Source organism: Macaca nemestrina, chromosome 1 (assembly GCF_043159975.1).
Source record: "Macaca nemestrina isolate mMacNem1 chromosome 1, mMacNem.hap1, whole genome shotgun sequence".
Classification (NCBI taxonomy): domain Eukaryota; kingdom Metazoa; phylum Chordata; class Mammalia; order Primates; family Cercopithecidae; genus Macaca; species Macaca nemestrina.
The window spans coordinates 109,119,948-109,138,597 of NC_092125.1; the positions used below are offsets into that span (position 1 = coordinate 109,119,948).

Consider the following 18,650-nt stretch of genomic DNA (forward strand, 5'->3'; position numbering starts at 1 on the left):
ACGGTCTGGTTGTAGAGACTGTCACATAAACAATTCATCCCAATTCATTTATTTGTTCATTCCTTCAGCCAATATATATTGAGTGCTTACTCTGTACCAAGAACTGTACTACATTTCTGGGATTAAGTGGATATAAGGAAATCTCAATGTTTAATTCTGCCTGAGGGGAGACATGAGGCGTGACATGGAAACTTGAGTCTTGAAAAACATTGTAAGGTTAGTTTTTCTTTTCTGTCTCTCTCGCTCTGCCTCTTTCTCTCTCTGTCGTCAGGGTCTCCCTCTGTTGCCCAGGCTGGAGTCAGTGGCACTCATAGCTCACTGCAGCCTTGATCTCCTGGGCTCAAGAGTTCTTCCCACCTCAGCCTCCTAAGTAGCTTGGACTACTGTGAACACCGCCATGCTTAGCTGATTTTTAAAAAATTATTTTTTGGGAGACTGAGGTGAGAGGATCACCTGAGCCCAGCAGTTTGAGACCAGCTTGTCTCCCTATGTTGGCCGCCTCGGCCTCCCAAAGTGCTGGAATTATAGGTGTGGGCCACTGCATCCAACATGACACTGTTGTTAATATGGCTATAATCCCCAAATTGATCCACAGAATCAACACAATTTGTATTAAAATCCCAGCTGGCTTCCTTGCAGAAATTGGCAAGCTGACTCTAAGATTCATATGGACATTCAAGGGCTTCAGAATAGCCAAAACAACCTTGAAAAAGAACAAAGTTGGAGGACTTGCACTTCTCAGTTTCAGAACTTAACTTCATACCAATAGTAGTCAAGACAATGTGGCATAGGATAGGCATATAGATCAATGGAATAGAATTAACGTGTAGAAATAAACCACATTCAACTGACATGGGGTGCCAAGACAATTCAAGGTGGGAAAGAATAGTCTTTTCAAAAAATCATGCTGGACAACCAAATAACAACATGGAGAGGAATGAAGTTGGAACACTACTCCATCTCATATAAAACATTAATTCAAAATGGCTAAAAACCTAAAGGTAAAAGCTAAAACTCTTAGAACAGGGGTAAATCATCCTGACCTTGAATTAGGCAGTGGTTATGACACCACAGCACAAGCAACAACAACAGAAAATTAGGGCTGGGCACCGTGGCTCATGCCTGTAATCCCAGCACTCTGAAAGTCTGAGGTGGGCAGATCACCTGAGGTCAGGAGTTTGAGACCAGCCTGGCCAACATGGTGAAACCCTGTCTCCACTAAAATACAAAAATTAGCCAGGCATGGTGGTGGGCCCCTGTAATCCCAGCTACTTGGGAGGCTGAGGCAGGAGAATCACTTGACCCTGTGAGGCAGAGGTTGCAGGGAGCTGAGATCACACCACTGCACTCCAGCCTGGGTGACAGAGCGAGTGCTTAATAAAAAAAAAGAAAAATTAGGGTGCTTAATAAAAAAAAATTAGGGTGCTTAAAAAAAAAAGTTAGATGATTGGACTTCATCAAAATTAGAATTTTTTGTGCACCAATGGACACTATTAAGAGAGGATAAAGACAATACAGAATGGGAAAAGATATCCACAAGTTATATATCTGATGAAATAATTAATATCCAAAATATGCAAAGAACTCCCACAACTCCACAATAAAAATAAAAAATAAAAAATGGGCAAAGGACTTGAATACATATTTCACCAAAACAGATATACAGATGGTAAATAAGCACATGAAAATATGCTCAACATCACTAGCCTATAAGGAAATGTAAACCAAAACCACAATGAGATACACTTCATACCCATTAGAATGGCTGTTACGACAACCACAAAAATCCAGAATGTAACAAGTGTTGATGAGGATGTGGAGAAACTGGAACTCTTGTACATTGTTAGTGGGAATGTAAAAGGGTGTACTTACAGTGGAAAACAGTGTGTTGGTTCCACAAAAACTTAAACATAGAATTACCATATAATCCAGCAATTCCACTCCTAGGTATAGATCCAAAATAATTGAATGCAGGGATTCAGATACTCATACACCAATGTTCTTAGCAGCATTATTCACAAAAGCCAAAAGGTAGCAACAACCCAGTGTCCATTAACAGATGAATAAATAGCTTAATGTGATAATATTTTACACAATGGAATATTATTCAGCCATAAAAAGAAAATCCTGGCTGGGACCGTGGCATGCCTGCATAGTCCCAGCTACTAGGGAGGCTGAAGTGGGAGGATCGCTTGAGCCCAGAAATTTGAATCCAGCCTGGGCAACATGGTGAAACCCCATCTCAGGTAAAAGAGAAAGAAGAAAGAAAGAGGCCGGGCGTGGTGTCTCATGCCTGTAATCCCAGCATTTTGGGAGGCCGAGGCGGGCGGATCACTTGAGGCCAGGTGTTCGAGACCAGCCTGGCCAGCATGATGAAACCCTGTCTCTACTAAAAATACAAAAATTAGTTGGGTGCAGTGGCTCATGCCTGTAATCCCAGCTACTTGGGAGGCTGAGGCACAAGAATCGCTTAAACCTGGGAGGCAGAGGTTGTGGTGAGCTGCAGTCGCACCACTGCACTCCAGCCTGGGCGACAGAGTGAGACTACATCTCAAAAACAAACAAACAAACAAAAAAAACCACTTTATTACTTAGCCTTGTGATTCCAAATTAAATATTAATCATTTTGTTGTTACTCTTCTCTACTTCTCTTATGGTCCATATTAGCAAATTCTGTCCCTGCCTCTTCAAAATATAATATGAATCTGGACATTTCTCTCTCCCTCTACCATGACCACACGGTTTAAGTTCCCTTCGTTGCCCCCTAGTCTTATGTAATAGTCCTATAACTTCCCTACTTCCACACTACACTCTGCCCTACAGTCTATTTCTCCCTGTACAAAACTCTCCGTTACTTTTTCATTTATTTAACAAATATTAAGTCTCTACTATGAGGCAGGCACTGTTCTGGTAATTCAACAGTGACAAAAATTCATGACCTCATTGGGTTTATATTTTAGTGAACTTAGAATATAATACAAAAGTCTTAAGTGGCCTACAAGCAGAATGATCTGGTCCCAGGCTTTTTTTTTGGGGGGGGGGGATGGAGTTTTGCTCTTGTTGTCCAGGTTTGGAATGCAATGGTGTGATCTCAGCTCACTGCAACGTCCGCCTCCCGGGTTCAAGCGATTCTCCTGCCTCAGCCTCCTGAGTAACTGGGATTACAGGTGCTCACCACCACGCCCGGCTAATTTTTGGTATTTTTAGTAGAGACAGGGTTTCTCCATGTTGGTCAGGCTGGTCTCCAACTCCTGGCCTCAAGTGATCACCCATCTCGGCCTCCCAAAGTGCTGGGATTATAGGCGTGAGCCACCAGGCCCAGCCGTTTTTTGTTTTTTGTTTTTTGTTTTTTTAGGATAGGGTCTCATTCTGTCACCTAGATTGGAGTGCAGTGGAGCAATTACATCTCACTGCAGCATCGACCTCCTGGGCTCAAGCGATTCTCCCACCTCAGCCTCCTGAGTAACTGGGACTATAGGCACATGTCACCACGCCCAACTAATTTTTGTATTTTTTGTAAAGATGAAGTTTTGCCATGTTGCCCAGGCTAGTCTCGAATTCCTGGACTCCAGTAATCCACCTGCTTCAGCCTCCCAAAGTGCTAGGATTAACCACCGTGCCTGGCCCAGGCCACCTGTCTGACTTCATTTCAGCCTGTGGTGTTATGGAAAGTGGTTCCCTAAACAAAATTAGAATGCTGTTAGAAATAAGGAGTTGTTCAGAAAATGCTCCTGCCTGTATAAAAGAGTGCTTATCAACACCTCTTCCCCAGTGAGAGACAACCCAGGGCCTCATTTGGTTACTGTGTTCAACTCTAAGACCAGGATTTCTGGCTGATAATTTCTTTCTGATTTCTTTCTCAAATTTGGATATGGCTCCTTGAGGCCTGGCAAGCAGATGCTTAATATTTGTTAAATAAATGAAAGAGTAATGGGAGAGTTTTGTACAGGGGAGTGATGTGACCTGGGGTACAGGGAAGAATAGACTGTAGGGCAGAGTGTAGCATGGAAGTAGGGAAGTTAGAGGGCTGTTACGTAAATCTAGTGGGAACTTAAACTGTGTGGTCATGGTAGAGGGAGAGAGAAGTGGTCAGATTCGCTTATACTGGGTAAAACTTAAACTATCTTAGCCAATATATCTTTTTTTTTTTTTTTTTTTTTTTTTTTTTTTGAGGCGGAGTCTCGCTCTGTTGCCCAGGCTGGAGTGCAGTGGCGCGATCTCGGCTCACTGCAAGCTCCGCCTCCCGGGTTCCCGCCTTTCTCCTGCCTCAGCCTCCCGAGTAGCTGGGACTACAGGCGCCGCCACCACGCCCGGCTAATTTTTTTGTATTTTTAGTGGAGACGGGGTTTCATTGTGTTAGCCAGGATGGTCTCGATCTCCTGACCTCGTGATCCGCCCGTCTCGGCCTCCCAAAGTGCTGGGATTACAGGCTTGAGCCACCGCGCCCGGCCAGCCAATATATCTTAAAAAAAAAAAATGGAGAGGAACCGAGTAATTATAATGAAAACTCTAATTCTGGAAAGAGGAGAATGGATGAAAAATAGCACACAGTTATCGTTGATCTGTAGCATAAATTATGTCCTGCTAGGCAGGAATATGGAAGACTTCCTGCCTGGCAGTAGAATGAGTTCCTTGGCGAGGTAACTGGGAAACTCGAGGCTCGCTTTCTATGAGGATCTTCTTTATGGTCTAGCATGGCTCCTGCTTCTTCCTGCTAGAGGATCTTACTTGTCTCTTATTCTTCATGGCTATGCCAGAGATGGGCACATGGAAATGCCCTTTCTGGGCATGCCCTATTCAACTTTAGCTGTGGTACAAATTGGAAACCTAGAAAGTACAATAGATTGCTGGGCCTGGGGTTTCTTTGGCAATACGTTCCCATAAAAGTTCAGTAGCTTTTGGTCTGAGTTGTCACACCCAAAAAGTGTTTTTCTAGATAAAATGTTTAAATCTGAGAATTTCAAACTCCTAGGAATCAACCTCAATGCGGTGCCATCCCCCTAACCTCCATTTAATGGTACTTGTCCTAAGAAGCTCAAAATAGGCCGGGCGCGGTGGCTCAAGCCTGTAATCCCAGCACTTTGGGAGGCCGAGACAGGCGGATCACTAGGTCAGGAGATCGAGACCATCCTGGCGAACACGGTGAAACCCCGTCTCTACTAAAAAATACAAAAAAAAAAAAAACTAGCCGGGCGAGGCGGCGGGCGCCTGTAGTCCCAGCTACTCGGGAGGCTGAGGCAGAATGGCATAAACCCGGGAGGCGGAGCTTGCAGTGAGCTGAGATCCGGCCACTGCACTCCAGCCTGGGCGACAGAGCCAGACTCCGTCTCAAAAAAAAAAAAAAAAAAAAGAAGCTCAAAATAAAAGCCGTAAGAGCAGACCTATACCCATAATCTGAGCTATGCCCTCTTTTCTGGGAAAATGCTTAGCTGGAGGTGCATGACAAAACCCTGGAACTCTGGTCTTATTTCTTGCTGAATCTTTTGCCTCCTTGCCTCTGCATTAAGTTTAGTTTGGTGCTTTTTATTTTGTACTTTTTTGAGATGGAGTCTTTCTCTGTTGCCCAGGCTGGAGTACAGTGGTACAATCTTGGCTCACTGCAGCCTCTGCCTCCTGGGTTCAAGCAGTTCTCCTGCCTCAGAGTAGCTGGGATTATAGACTCCCACCACCACACCCGGCTAATTTTTGTATTTTTAGTAGAGATGGGGTTTTGCCATATTGGCCAGGCTGGTCTCAAACTCCTGATCTCAAGTGATCTGCCCACCTCAGCTTCCCAAAGTGCTGAGATTACAGGTGTGAGCCACCATGCCTGGCCAGTTTGGTGCTTTTTCTACCCTATAGGGCTCTAAACGATGGGATTTGATATTACAGGCTATAGGCAGAGAGAACTTCACTTAGCAAAGTGATATATTATTCTTTCTATGCTTTTAGATAGAAAACTTTCAGATTAAGTTACTAAGTAACTTTCTTGTATCCTTTCTTTTTTCTTTCTTTCTTTTTTTTTTCTTTTTTTTCTTTTTTTTTTTTTTGAGACTAAGTCTTGCTCTGTCGCCCAGGCTGGAGTGCAGTGGTGTGATCTTGGCACACTGCAACCTCTGCCTCCCGGGTTCAAGCAATTCTCCTGCCTCAGCCTCCTGAGTAGCTGGGATTACAGGCGCCCGCCACCACACCTGGCTGATTTTTGTATTTTTAGTAGAGACAGGGTTTCATCATGTTGTCCAGGCTGGTCTCGAACACCTGACCTCAGGTGATCCACATGCCTTGGCCTCCCAAAGTGCTGGTATTACAGGTGTGAGCCACTGTGCCCGGCCACTTTCTAAAACCTACAAAAGAAGCCAACATATGCCAATATGCTGAATTTTTCCTATCATTTCTTTTTCTTCTTCTTCTTCTTCTTTTTTTTTTTTTTTTGAGACAGGGCCTCATTCTGTTGCCCAGGTTTGAGTGCAGTGGCACAGTCCTGGCTCATTGCAGCCTTGACCTCCTGCACTCAAGTGATCCTCCCATCTCAGCCTCCCGACTAGCTGGGACTATAGGCGTGTGTCCCACACCCAGCAAGTATTTTGTAGAGAAGGGTTTTGCCATGTTGCTCAGGCTGGTCTCTAAATCCCAGGTTCAAGCAATCCGCCTGTCTCCCAAAGTGCTGGGATTACAGGGGAGAGCCACTGCGCCGGGCACTATCATTTCTTCTCATACCACACTCCATTGGGCCTGTGGTCTTACCCCAAAACAATAGGCAACAGATATTTCAGGAATTCATAATTTCCAGTTTGGACTAGAGTCTTCATTGCCCTATCCCCACGCCCTCCATTCAGCCAATTCCACATTTTAGAGTTTGTAACTTGTACCAAATTTTGAGTCAGCCAAAATTGACTACTCTTCTTTGCAACAAAGAACCTCGTGATACAGGTCTTGCAGGCTGTGATTGTGTCACATGCTCATTCCCCAACCAGTCATTGTAGCCAGAGGGATACAAAGTTTTGACAGGCTGACCTTGGGACCTATGCCCACTCTTGAAGCTAGGGGTAAGATTGGTTCTATCTTAAGTCCAGGAGTGTCGGGGTTTCCCCATTTTAAAATCAGAGTGCTGTTACTACGAGGAGGAGGAATGGAAGCTGGAGAAAAAAAATATATATTTCCAACATCTTTTAGCTTAGCTATTCCCAACTTTCCCATATTACTATAGAGAGGACAGATTTTGTTCACATTTCCATGGACACGCTCACAAAATAATGTCAGTCGCTGGTAGCTACCCATAATTCTCTCCTTCTCTCTCCCAGAAAGCATGCTGGAATGCACATACATCAACATAATATTATTATAGGGATCATCTGCTGAATCGGCTCTAATTGTTAAACATATCACTTTCAAATGTTGGTACTTTTTTATTAGTAACAAATTTCTCGTGACTTACCTTGTAATTAATGTAACACATCAAATATGTCACACCAATTGTTGTTATTCATTTGTTAGGGGAGGGAGCTTATCATTGGCTTCTAGAGTACTCACTAATCATGTCTTATTTTGTTCTCTTGGTAAAATTAAGCTCCTTCTTTGAGCACGCATTGCTAGGTGACAGGGAGTACTTGTAGGATAATGGGGGATGTCTACTAGGATCAAATAATGCACCAAGCAGATAAGCTATACAGAATATCAGAAATAATATATATTTCAATTCAGAACATTCCTATTTTCCCTAATGACTCAATAATTCTGTTTTCTTTCTTCAGAAATAGTTATTGCATAATATTAACATAAAGTTAATTGAGGGGGAAACTCAACATTATGGTAAAATTATCTTTTCTAGTCCCGTATTCTCCTACAGTCCATGAAGGGTATTCCTCACCTCACCTCCGTCCTTTTCTTGGACAGTGGGGTCAGTAAGAAGTGAGCTATTTTATTACGAAAATAATGTCTGTTATTAAATTCCTAGCACACTTGGGTAAATTAACAGAGACTAGAGCTAGCATCGGTATCATCCTAAAATTCAAAATCCTCTTCTTTAAGACTAAATAAGGATAGGGCGCAGTGGCTCACGCCTGTAATCCTAGCACTTTGGGAGGCTGAAGCAGGTAGATCACCTGATGTCAGGAGTTCAAGACCAGCCTGGCCAAAATAGCAAAACCCCATCTCTACTTAAAAAAAAAAAAAATACAAAAATTAGCCAGGCATGATGGCGTGCCTGTAATCCCAGCTACTGGGGGGACTGAGGCAGGAGAATTGCTCGAATGTGGAGGTGGAGGTTGCAGTGAGCCAAGATTGTGCCACTGCACTCCAGCCTGGGTAACAGAGAGAGACTGTCTCTCACACACACGCAAAGACTAAATAAGATAGAGAAACTTTAAGCAGCTGATTTTCAGGGGGCATGAAGCTAAGAGATGGTGACTTCAAAAGCTGGAGAAGGCACAACTGTAACAGGTGGGGACAAAGCTTCCTTATTTTGCTTTCATTTCTCCTTTTCCACGTTATTCAGGAGATGTTTCCTTGTTTGTGATAAAAGGGAGTCAGCGTTCCCAATAAGACTTAGTGTTGCACAGCATTCTGGATAAGACTTAGTTGTTGTGCAACTCTTGTGCAAAACATTTGCCTTGTTTTTTTGTTTGTAATTGCTACCAAAATAAATTTGCAACAAGTGTGCCCCATTTCAGGGCAATTTACTGTGCAAAAATCCAATTTGCAGCTTTGGAATGTCACAGGATGATGTTTAAGTTTATAAAAAACCTTAAGTGATACAAGAATAGATTATCTAATGACATGTTCCCCTAATGTATTCAAACACTGTATGTGTTTACAGACTTTTACATACCAGGAGGAGATTCAAAGAGAAACATAAGGCTTAAAGCCTCAGAAGCCACTGCCAAATCATGATGAACCAGAAATGAAGACAAACCATATAGAATATTATAATTAGGAAAAGTTAATTCAATAAATGTTTATTGGTTATTATCTAAATATGTGTTAAGCCACAGTGCAATACAAAGATAAGTAAGACAAGATCCTGTGTTTTCAAGTTAGCTAGTGAGATAAAACTATCTTATGTGCTACAAATACAGAATCAGAATTTCGTGGTACAATTTGTGTCATGAAAGCGTAGCTGGAGGGAAGAGGAGTTGGGGTAGTTAGAGAAGGCTCTGTGAGGAGCAGTACTCAAGTGGATCTTGCAGAACAAAGAGGCCAAGGAATGGAGAGAGCCATTCTAGAAAGGAGACAAGAATGATTGGGCAACTGGGGAGGTCCATGGGACCAGCCTGGCTACAGCAGAGGCTGAGTTTTCAAAATCTGGGGTTTTGTTTGTTTGTTTGTTTTTGTTGTTGTTGTTTTTTGAGACTAGTCTCGCTCTGTCACCCAGGCTGTAGTGCAGTGGTGCGATCTCGGCTCACTGTAATCTCTGCCTGCTGGATTCAAGCGATTCTCGTGCCTCAGCCTCCCAAGTAGCTGGGACTACAGATGAGGCATGAATTTTTGTATTTTTAGTAGAAACGTGGTTTCACCATGTTGGCCAGACTTGTCTAAAACTCCTGGCCTCAAGTGATCCACCAGCATCGGCCTCCCAAAGTGCTGGGGTTACAGGCATGAGCCATCAGATTGCCTGAGCTCAGGAATTCAACACCAGCCTGGGCAACACGGTGAAACCCTGTCTCCACTAAACTACCAAAAATTGGCATGGACACGTGTGCCTGTAATCCCAGCTACTCGGGAGGCTGAGGCAGAAGAATTGCTTGAACCCAGGAGGTGGAGTTTGTAGTGAGCTGAGATCGCACCACTGCACTCCAGCGTGGGCAAGAGAGCGAGACTCCCTCTTTAAAACAAAAACAAAAACAAAAACAAATTGAGTAAAATGCTCAGGAAAGGGGGCCAGAGCATGGGGAAACAGCCTTGGAAGGCAGGGTCCAGGACTTCATGCAGCAGGCAACAGAGAACATTTCTAGAAAACGGCATGATAAAAATGTGTTTTAGGAGCACAGTTTGGCAGTGATGTGCAGGATGAGATTACACAACAGACTGGATTGAAGGTGCTGAAATAATTTAAATCATCAGAAAATACTTATTTAGTGTCTGCTTACCATCGCATCATATACTGTGGAGGATACGAAGAAGAGTAGGGCCTACAGGGACCCTGTACTTTATGGGCTAACAGGTAGTTACATAATGCAAAAATACAAATAGTTATCATAATAGGCAGAAAATTAAGAGGATGGTTTTTCTGCACTCAGTCTATGTGTCTGCCACAAGGAGCCTCAAAGCCTCAAAGCTTGGTAGAAGCTCAAAAAGTGACATCAAGTTGGGGATAAAGAAAGTCTTTTTGTTTGTTTGTTTTTGAGATGGAGTTTCACTCTTGTTGCCTAGGCTGGAGTGCAATGCGTGATCTCGGCTCACTGCAACCTCTGCCTCCTGGGTTCAAGCAATTCTCCCACCTCAGCCTCCGGAGTAGGTGGGATTACAGGCGTGCGCCACCACACCCGGCTAATTTTGTATTTTTAGTAGAGACGGAGTTTCACCATGTTGGTCAGGCTGGTCTTGAACTCCTGACCTCAGGTGATCCACCTGCGTCAGCCTCCCAAAGTGCTGGAATTACAGGTGTGAGCCACCATGCCTGACGAAGAAAGGCTTTTTGTAAGAGCTATTTTCAGAAATGGTCCATGAAGGAGGAGCAGAATTTCAAGAGGCAGAAATGAGAAAAGGAAGTTCCAGAAAGAGGGAGGCAACATGATAATTTTAGAAATGCACTACTTTAAAAACAAGGTTGGTTCTCTTCTAGGTCAGTGAACAGTTCTGTCCTCTTAAACAACTTAGCCTCTCAGAACTTTAACTTCTCCCCTGTAAAATGAGGATAATAATATCTACCTCATAGAGTTGTGAAGATTAAATAATAATGCACAAAGAGTCTAGCACACTCATTGGCATATAATTGGCATCCAACTAATGTTAGCTAGGATTATTATGATCATTAAGTGAGTCAACAGTGCAGAGGGTGACAAGCATAGATGATCTGGAAATATGAAGAAAACTAGTTGCTTGGAGTATAAGGTTCTTGTGTGAGGATAGCAAAGATGAAACTGTAAAGATACGGCAATGCTTTTGTACAGCATCTGAAATACTGGAATAAGGACTTTGGTTCAAATTACTAGGCAATATGGAATTATTGGAGAGTTTTGACACAGAAAATATTTTTGTTTGTTTTTATTCTTTTAGAGAGAAGGTCTTAGTCTGTCACCCAGGCTGGAGTGCAGTGGCAACCTCCTGAGCTCAAGGGATCCTCCTGCCTCAGCTTCTCAAGTAGCTGGGACTACAGGGGTATACCACTGTGTCTGGCTTTTATTTTTTGTAGAGACAGGGTCTCACTATGTTGCCCAGGCTGGTCTTGAGAACTCCTGGCTTCAAGGGATCCTCCCTCCCTTGGCCTCCCGAAGTGCTGGGATTACAGGTTGTGAGCCACAGTGCCGAAACCGGAAATAGATAATTGTATTATAATATATTTTAAATATATTATTCCATCTCTCTCTCTCTCTCTCTCTGTCTCTCTCTCTGTATCTACCTCTATATCTTTTGAGATGGAGTCTCATTCTGTCACCCAGGCTGGAATGCAGTGAGTGACATGATCACGACTCACTGCAGCCTTGACTTCCTGGGCTCAAACAATCCTCCTACCTCAGCCTCCTGAGTACCTGGGACCACAGGCACATGCCACCACACCCAACTAAATTTTGTATTTTTTGTAGAGATGGGACCTCACCATGTCACCCAGGCTGGTCATGAACTCCTGGGCTCAAGCAATCCTCCTGCCTCAGCCTCCCAAAGTGCTGGGATTACAGGCACGAGCCACTGCACCTGGCCAAAACAGGAAATCTTTTGATCAGAACTCTGCTTTTGGAGAAGCGATGAGGGCTTAGACCTGAGTAGTCTAATACAGTAGCCATTAACTGCAAGAAGCTATTGAGCACTTGAGATGTGACACTGAAAAGTTCAAATTGAGATGTGCTATAAGTATAAAATACAAAACTGGATTTTTTTTTTTTTTCCTGAAACAGGTTTTTATTAAATGGCAAAGCAGAATTGCAGCACAATTTAAATGCCTGTAAATGAGGTCACAAAAGGGATGCAAAATGTTTGCAGTTTGAATATTACAATTCATACAGGTAAAGTCATTCATCAACTCTTACACCAATACATAAGATTATTCCATGATTAAAAGTAGCCCAAATCTAATAACCATAGGCTATATTAGTGGATCTCTTTTCCTATTATAAGATTTTAGCATTACTTCTGACACTGATTTCTTTACCAAATGGAACCTACAAATTTTTAAAATTTGAGGCCAGGCTGGGCGTGGTGACTCATGCCTGTAATCCCAGCACTTTGGGAGGCCACAATGGGCAGATCGCTTGAGGCTAGGAGTTTGAGACTAGTCTGGGCCACATAATGAAACCCCATCTCTACAGAAAATAAAAAAATTAACCAGGTGTGGTGGCACGTGCCTTTAGTCCCAGCTACTAGGGAAGGTAAGGTGGGAGAATTGCTTGAGCCTGGGAGGCAGAAGTTGCAGTGAGCCGAGATTGTGCCACTGCACTCCAGCCTGATGACAGAGGAAGACCCTGTCTCAAAAAATAAATAAAATAAAATTTGTTAAAGGATAACAACAAAGGATGACTACCAATTAAGTAGTTGAGTTTACAGAAAGTTCTGAGAGAACAAGTAATATAAAATACTGAGCAAGATTGTCAATAAGCATATATGTGAAAGGCTCCTATTTCATTCATAATTCTTTTTTTTTTTTTTTTTTTTTTGAGACTGAGTCTGGCTCTGTCGCCCAGGCTGGAGTGCAGTGGCGGGATCTCAGCTCACTGCAAGCTCCACCTCCCGGGTTTACGCCATTCTCCTGCCTCAGCCTCCCGAGTAGCTGGGACCACAGGCGCCCGCCACTTCGCCCGGCTAGTTTTTTGTATTTTTTAGTAGAGATGGGGTTTCACCGTGTTAGCCAGGATGGTCTCGATCTCCTGACCTCGTGATCCGCCCGTCTCGGCCTCCCAAAGTGCTGGGATTACAGGCTTGAGCCACCGCACCCGGCCCATAATTCTAATAATACTGCACTGCAAAGGAATTTTGCAAAAGTTGATCTGCTGGGTACAAATAAATCTAGAGACCAAAGTCTTTGTAACTGTTTTCTTCTAGATGTGGCTTACATAAGGTAGTCAAACTTAATCCACTTTCACATATATTTCCTAAAAGATCTGCTCTGTGCCAGAGATAACAAAATCTGGAGTGAAAATATTTCCAGTTCGTTGCTACTGTTTACCAAGTACTTTTTCACCCTGTTTCTATTTTTCCTCCAAATTTTCTATTTTAAACATACACATGACCAACTTATCTTTCCAGATAAGAGGAAGTGAGTTACTTTGTGCAAAAACAAATTTTTAACAACAAATCTTCCTAAGTTGACAATTCAGCTTCAAAGAAAAACCTTTATAGCTTCCCTCTGTTTTAAATGGATTAAAGAAAGACCAGCATTCCTGTCTTAATACTAAATATCAAATATGACAAGCCCTAGCTGTTTCTCAGATACAGATATTTTCTGTATCTTATTTTGGTTAAGTTTCAACAATTAAAGCACAGGTTACTCTCTGAGATGATTAACTATTAAAATGACTTTTACAAATGTGAAGCCAATTTTTTCCTTCGAGGAAGGGAAAGAGGAAGAGGCAAGTGGAGAAGAGGTGTAAGACGGTGGACAGGGTACATGAGGCTGCGCATTCAGTGTGTGATTCCGGTTACCTTTTCACAACATGTGGTTATTTTTCTTGTATATTTTTGTAACCCTATAATAAAAGACAGTGCTAAATCTACAAATCAAGGCAAATTTGATCAAACATTCATCTTTAAGTTTCATAAATATATGCAATTCTTTTTTTTTTTTTTAATGCAGTCTCACTCCATCGCCAAGACTAGAGTGCAATGGAGCGAACTTGTCTCACTGGAACCTCTGCCTCCCAAGTTCAAGCAATTCCCCTGCCTCGGCCTGCCGAATAGCTGGGATTACAAGCATGAGCCACCACGCCCGGCTAATTTTTTTGTACTTTTAGTAGAAACGGGGTTTCACCATGTTGGCCAGGTTGGTCTCGAACTCCTGACCTCAGGCAACCCGCCTGCCTCTGCCTCCCAAAGTGCTGGGATTACAGGCATGTGCCACTGCACCTGGCCAATATGTGCAACTGTAATGATAAAGTCTCTACAATTCATTTGCATGTTTTCATAGACTAATATAATATACAAACTTAGGGAAGTCTCCTGTTAATGCTGTTAATTTTGGCTACACCTGACATTTTCTTCATAAATATTCAATGAAGCCACAAACAAAGGTGCTGTAACTTTTTGGAATCTGTCCAAGTTTTAAAGAAAAAAATTATCAGCAGCGATTCTATAAAACAGAAGTGTGTCAATTCCTTATTTTCTTTTGCTTTCTGTGTCAGTTGTTTGAAAAACACTAGAAGCTGATACGAGATTTTCTATGTTGTCCAACAAATTGGTTTTCTGATTTTAGCTTCAGATTTTCTTCCTTACCTGCATTTGCTCTTGCAGAGAGATCTTCAAAAAAACACAACTTATTAATCAAGTGTGGAAATATATATATATGTGTATATATGTGTGTGTGTATATATATGTCTGTGTGTGTGTGTGTGTGTGTGTGTGTGTGTATATATTTTTTTTAGTGGAGATGGGGTTTCACCATATTGGCCAGGCTGGTCTCAAACTCCGGACCTCGTGATCTGCCTACCTCAGCCTCCCAAAGTGCTGGGATTACAGGCGTGAGCCACTGCGCCCGGCCTAAAATGTGGTTTAAAATCAATGTTACCTCGCTTTTTTGTTTTGTTTTATTTTGTTTTGAAATTGAGTCTCGCTGTTACCCAGGCTGGAGTGCAGTGGCGCGATCTCGGCTCACTGCAAGCTCTGCCTCCCGGGTTCACGCCATTCTCCTGCCTCAGCCTCCCGAGTAGCTGGGACTACAGGCGCCTGCCACCACGCCTGGCTAATTTTTTGTATTTTTCAGTAGAGACAGGGTTTCACCGTGTTAGCCAGGATGGTCTCAATCTCCTAACCTCGTGATCCACCCACCTCGGCCTCCCAAAGTGCATGTTTTGTTTTACATTTTTTTTTTCAGATGGAATCTTGCTCTGTTGCCCAGGCTAGAGTGCAGTGGCGTGATTTCGACTCACTGTAACCTCTGCCTACTGGGTTCAAATGATTCTCATGCCTCACCCTCCTGAGTAGCTGGGATTACAGGTGCCCACCACCATGCCCGGCTAATTTTTGTATTTTTAGTAGAGATAGGGTTTCACAATTTTGGCCAGGCTGGTCTCGAACTCCTGACCTCAGGTGATCCACCAGCCTTGGCCTCTCAAAGTACTGGTATTACAGGCGTGAGCCACCGCGCCTGGCCCGTGTTTTACTTTTTAAATACAGCCACTAGAGAACTTAGATTTACTGTGTGCCTTACACTGCATTTCTGTTGGATGGCGCTGTTTCAGAGGTTATGGAGGATGGTAAAATCGTCAATCAAGGACTCAGGGACTTGACCTTCCAGCATAGTGAACTACATAATTCAGACCAGCCTTCCCACTGAGGACAAATAGAAAAGCTGGAAAATACATCAAAAGTATCTGCTTGAAGCCCTCAGAGACTTAACAAAGTAGCAAGGACTTACTGGGACAGATTGAAACCTTACATGGTATTGCAGCTTGTAAGTGTAAAGATGGAATATTTAAACAACCAGGGAAAGGCTAGCATCTTCCTAGCCTCAGTAGAAAATTCCATCTGCATCTTTATTTTATTTTTTTCATACCTGCTTCTGGATACCTTGCGTCTTTCTACTGAATACCTTTTTACTCTAGCTATCATAAAAGTACAAAAATGAATTTGTAAGACCCCCATCACTCAAAGCAATAATAGTTTATTACTTATATTCAATAAAAGAAAAATTTCTGAGTATCTACTCTATAGAATTGCATTATTGCCTGCCATACCAATACCCTCAGGAATTACTTTCCCTTTCCTCTCTATTGAATTAAAGGTTGATATCAAAGAAGTCAATTATATTTTAGTGAAAGGCAACGTAACATAGTGGTTAAGAGCATGAACTCTGGTGCCAGGCAGCCTGGATCCTGATCCTGCCTCTTCCATTTAATAGCAGGGTGATCTTGGGCTAGGGTTAGGGCTTTTGTAAAATAGAGAAAAATAATGCCTACCTCGCAGGATTTTTGTGGTGATGACATGAGTCAATATATGTAAAGTGCTTAGGACAGTGCCTGGCCAGAGTCAGTGTCTGCTACATGAGAGTTGGCTACCACTGTTTAATCAGAGGGAATGAAATTCAGGCTCATTCAATAGAAGCCCAGTCTCAGGAGCTGCTGGAACAAGTCCAGTTGGGTCAAGTCTATTATGTTTACAGCAATATTTCTAGTACAGTTTTCTATTGCATACACATACTTTTTCAGCTACATTATAGACTAAATCATACTAATTTTATTGACATGTTTAAGAAACAAATAACCACTTTATAATACTTCTTTCTTAGGAGAGTATATTTTTGGTTTTTTGTTTTTGAGATGGAGTCTCTGTCGCCCAGGCCGGAGTGCAATGGCGCCATCTTGGCTCATTGCAACCTCTGCCTCCCAGGTGCAAGAGATTCTCTTGCCTCAGCCTCCTGAGTAACTGGGATTACACGCATGTGCCACCACACCCGGCTGATATTTGTATTTTCAGTTTCACCATGTTGGCCAGACTGGTCTTGAACTCCTGACCTCAGGTGATCCGCTTGCCTCAGCCTCCCAAAGTGCTGGGATTACAGGCGTGAGCCACTGCTCCCAGCCTCTATTTTTGGTTTTAAACAGCCTCTTTACATGTGTTTTAGAACACAACCCTTTTACAAGTTGGAAACTGCTTGTATGTATAGGACTTAAAATACACTGGTTAAAGAAGGCTATTACTGGCCTGCACTTGCACTTTACAAATAAAACGAAGCAACCATAATTCATCTTCAGCCTTAGCACCACCTTAGGTATCTTCACTTCCTCTGCCTCTTCTGTTATTGCTGCCATTGGTAACAGGTGCCTGTACCAAAGGGCTGGGCTGACTTACCAGGTAGATGTAAGAAAGAGAAATGATTTGAAGGAAAGTTGTTCTGTGCTCATGTTTCCTGTTTTTAATGTTTGTGGCACTATGCCCACACTTCCACCACTTCCTTCCACAATGATCTTGCTTAAGCCTCTCTAAGTTCCGGTTTCCTCATCTATAGAAGAGGGACACCATTGCTACCAACACCATCTCATTGGTACAGTTATAATTGATGTTTGCAATGTCCCTGACAATACAGTTAAATAGAAGCTTCAGAATTCTGCCTCATCATCGTACGTTCAAAAGCTTTCATTCTCATTGGTTCTGCAGATTCCTAGGGAAAATTAGTGAACCATGAAAAGACTCTCCCAATTTCTAGCAAAGGCATTTCTAATATCTTGAATAAAGGCACGACATAGTTCTCTTAAAAGTAGAGCAACTATTTTGATAATAGTTGTCCTTGAGATTAAGCCATGTTTAGGCATCCATCTTCTATAACTCCCAACTAGATTTTCGCAACCTAAGATAGGATTTGTGCATTTTTTTCTTTCATATTTCTTAAATAATTCAAATATGTTAGCTGACTGACTAGCCAAGATGCCAAGTCGGGTAGCTTACACCACTCGTGGCCAAACTTTGGTCACCAGATTCCTGCAAATCTTTCATTCTTTCATCAAATATTTACTGAGTGCTAGATACTGTGTTATAGGTGCTTGAGATACATCTGAACAAACAAAAATCCCTGTTTTGTGGGATATTTGTCCTTGATAATATTTTCATTAGTCTTCAGTTAAATGATTAAAATATAGACAATAGAGTGAGACTTTTTTGTTTTGTTTTGTTTTGTTGTTTTGAGCCAGGATCTGTCTCTCACTGTCACCCAGGCTGAAGTGCAGTGGTGCCATCATGGTTCACTGCAGCCTTGACCTCCAGTGCTCAGGTGATCCTCCCACCTCAGCATCCTGAGTAGCTGGGATTACAGGCACACACTACCATGCCCAGCTAAAGTTTTTGTATTTTTAGTGCAGACGAGGTTTCGCCATCTTACCCAGACTGGTCTTGAACTCCTGGTCTGAAGTGATCTGCCTGCCTCGACCTCCCAAAGTGCTGGGATTACAGGCGTGAGCCACCACGCCCAGCTGGAGTGAGTTTTTAACAAAACCAAATATAATCGACTTCTAAATTCTGAGATTATTTCCTTTCCTTTTTTCGTGTTAAAATGCTCCTTCAATTTTGAAATGATGATGAGTGAAGATAACACATTTTAAATATCCTTATTTGATGAACTAAAAAAAAAAAAAGCCTTAAGTTGGCCCTCTAATATTTTCTTCAAGTTTTGCTATTCCGTAAAATCTGAAACTGAGAAACTATAGTAATTCAAGCCAGTATTGCCACTTCTTACAATGCCAAGTCTTGAACAAAATAAGAAAGATGCAAAGAAGACGAACTTAAGTGGATGCTGTGCCTTCTGAGTCCAGCCCAGTTGCATGCTGGTAAGTGTTTAACAACTGGCTCTCCAGATTAAAACAATAAATAGGCCAGGC

The 18,650-nt window shown here is 42.5% G+C and overlaps 1 protein-coding gene across 1 annotated transcript in view; it reads left to right on the forward strand.

Moving 5' to 3' along the window:
• Window positions 1-197: 197 nt before the first annotated feature.
• Window positions 198-18,650, forward strand: part of LOC105497818 (cathepsin S) — a 68,252-nt gene continuing 49,799 nt past the window's right edge. The window contains exon 1 of the mRNA XM_011769222.3: window positions 198-216. The gene's annotated coding sequence lies outside the window, so the exon portion shown is untranslated. The remainder of the gene's footprint in view (window positions 217-18,650) is intronic.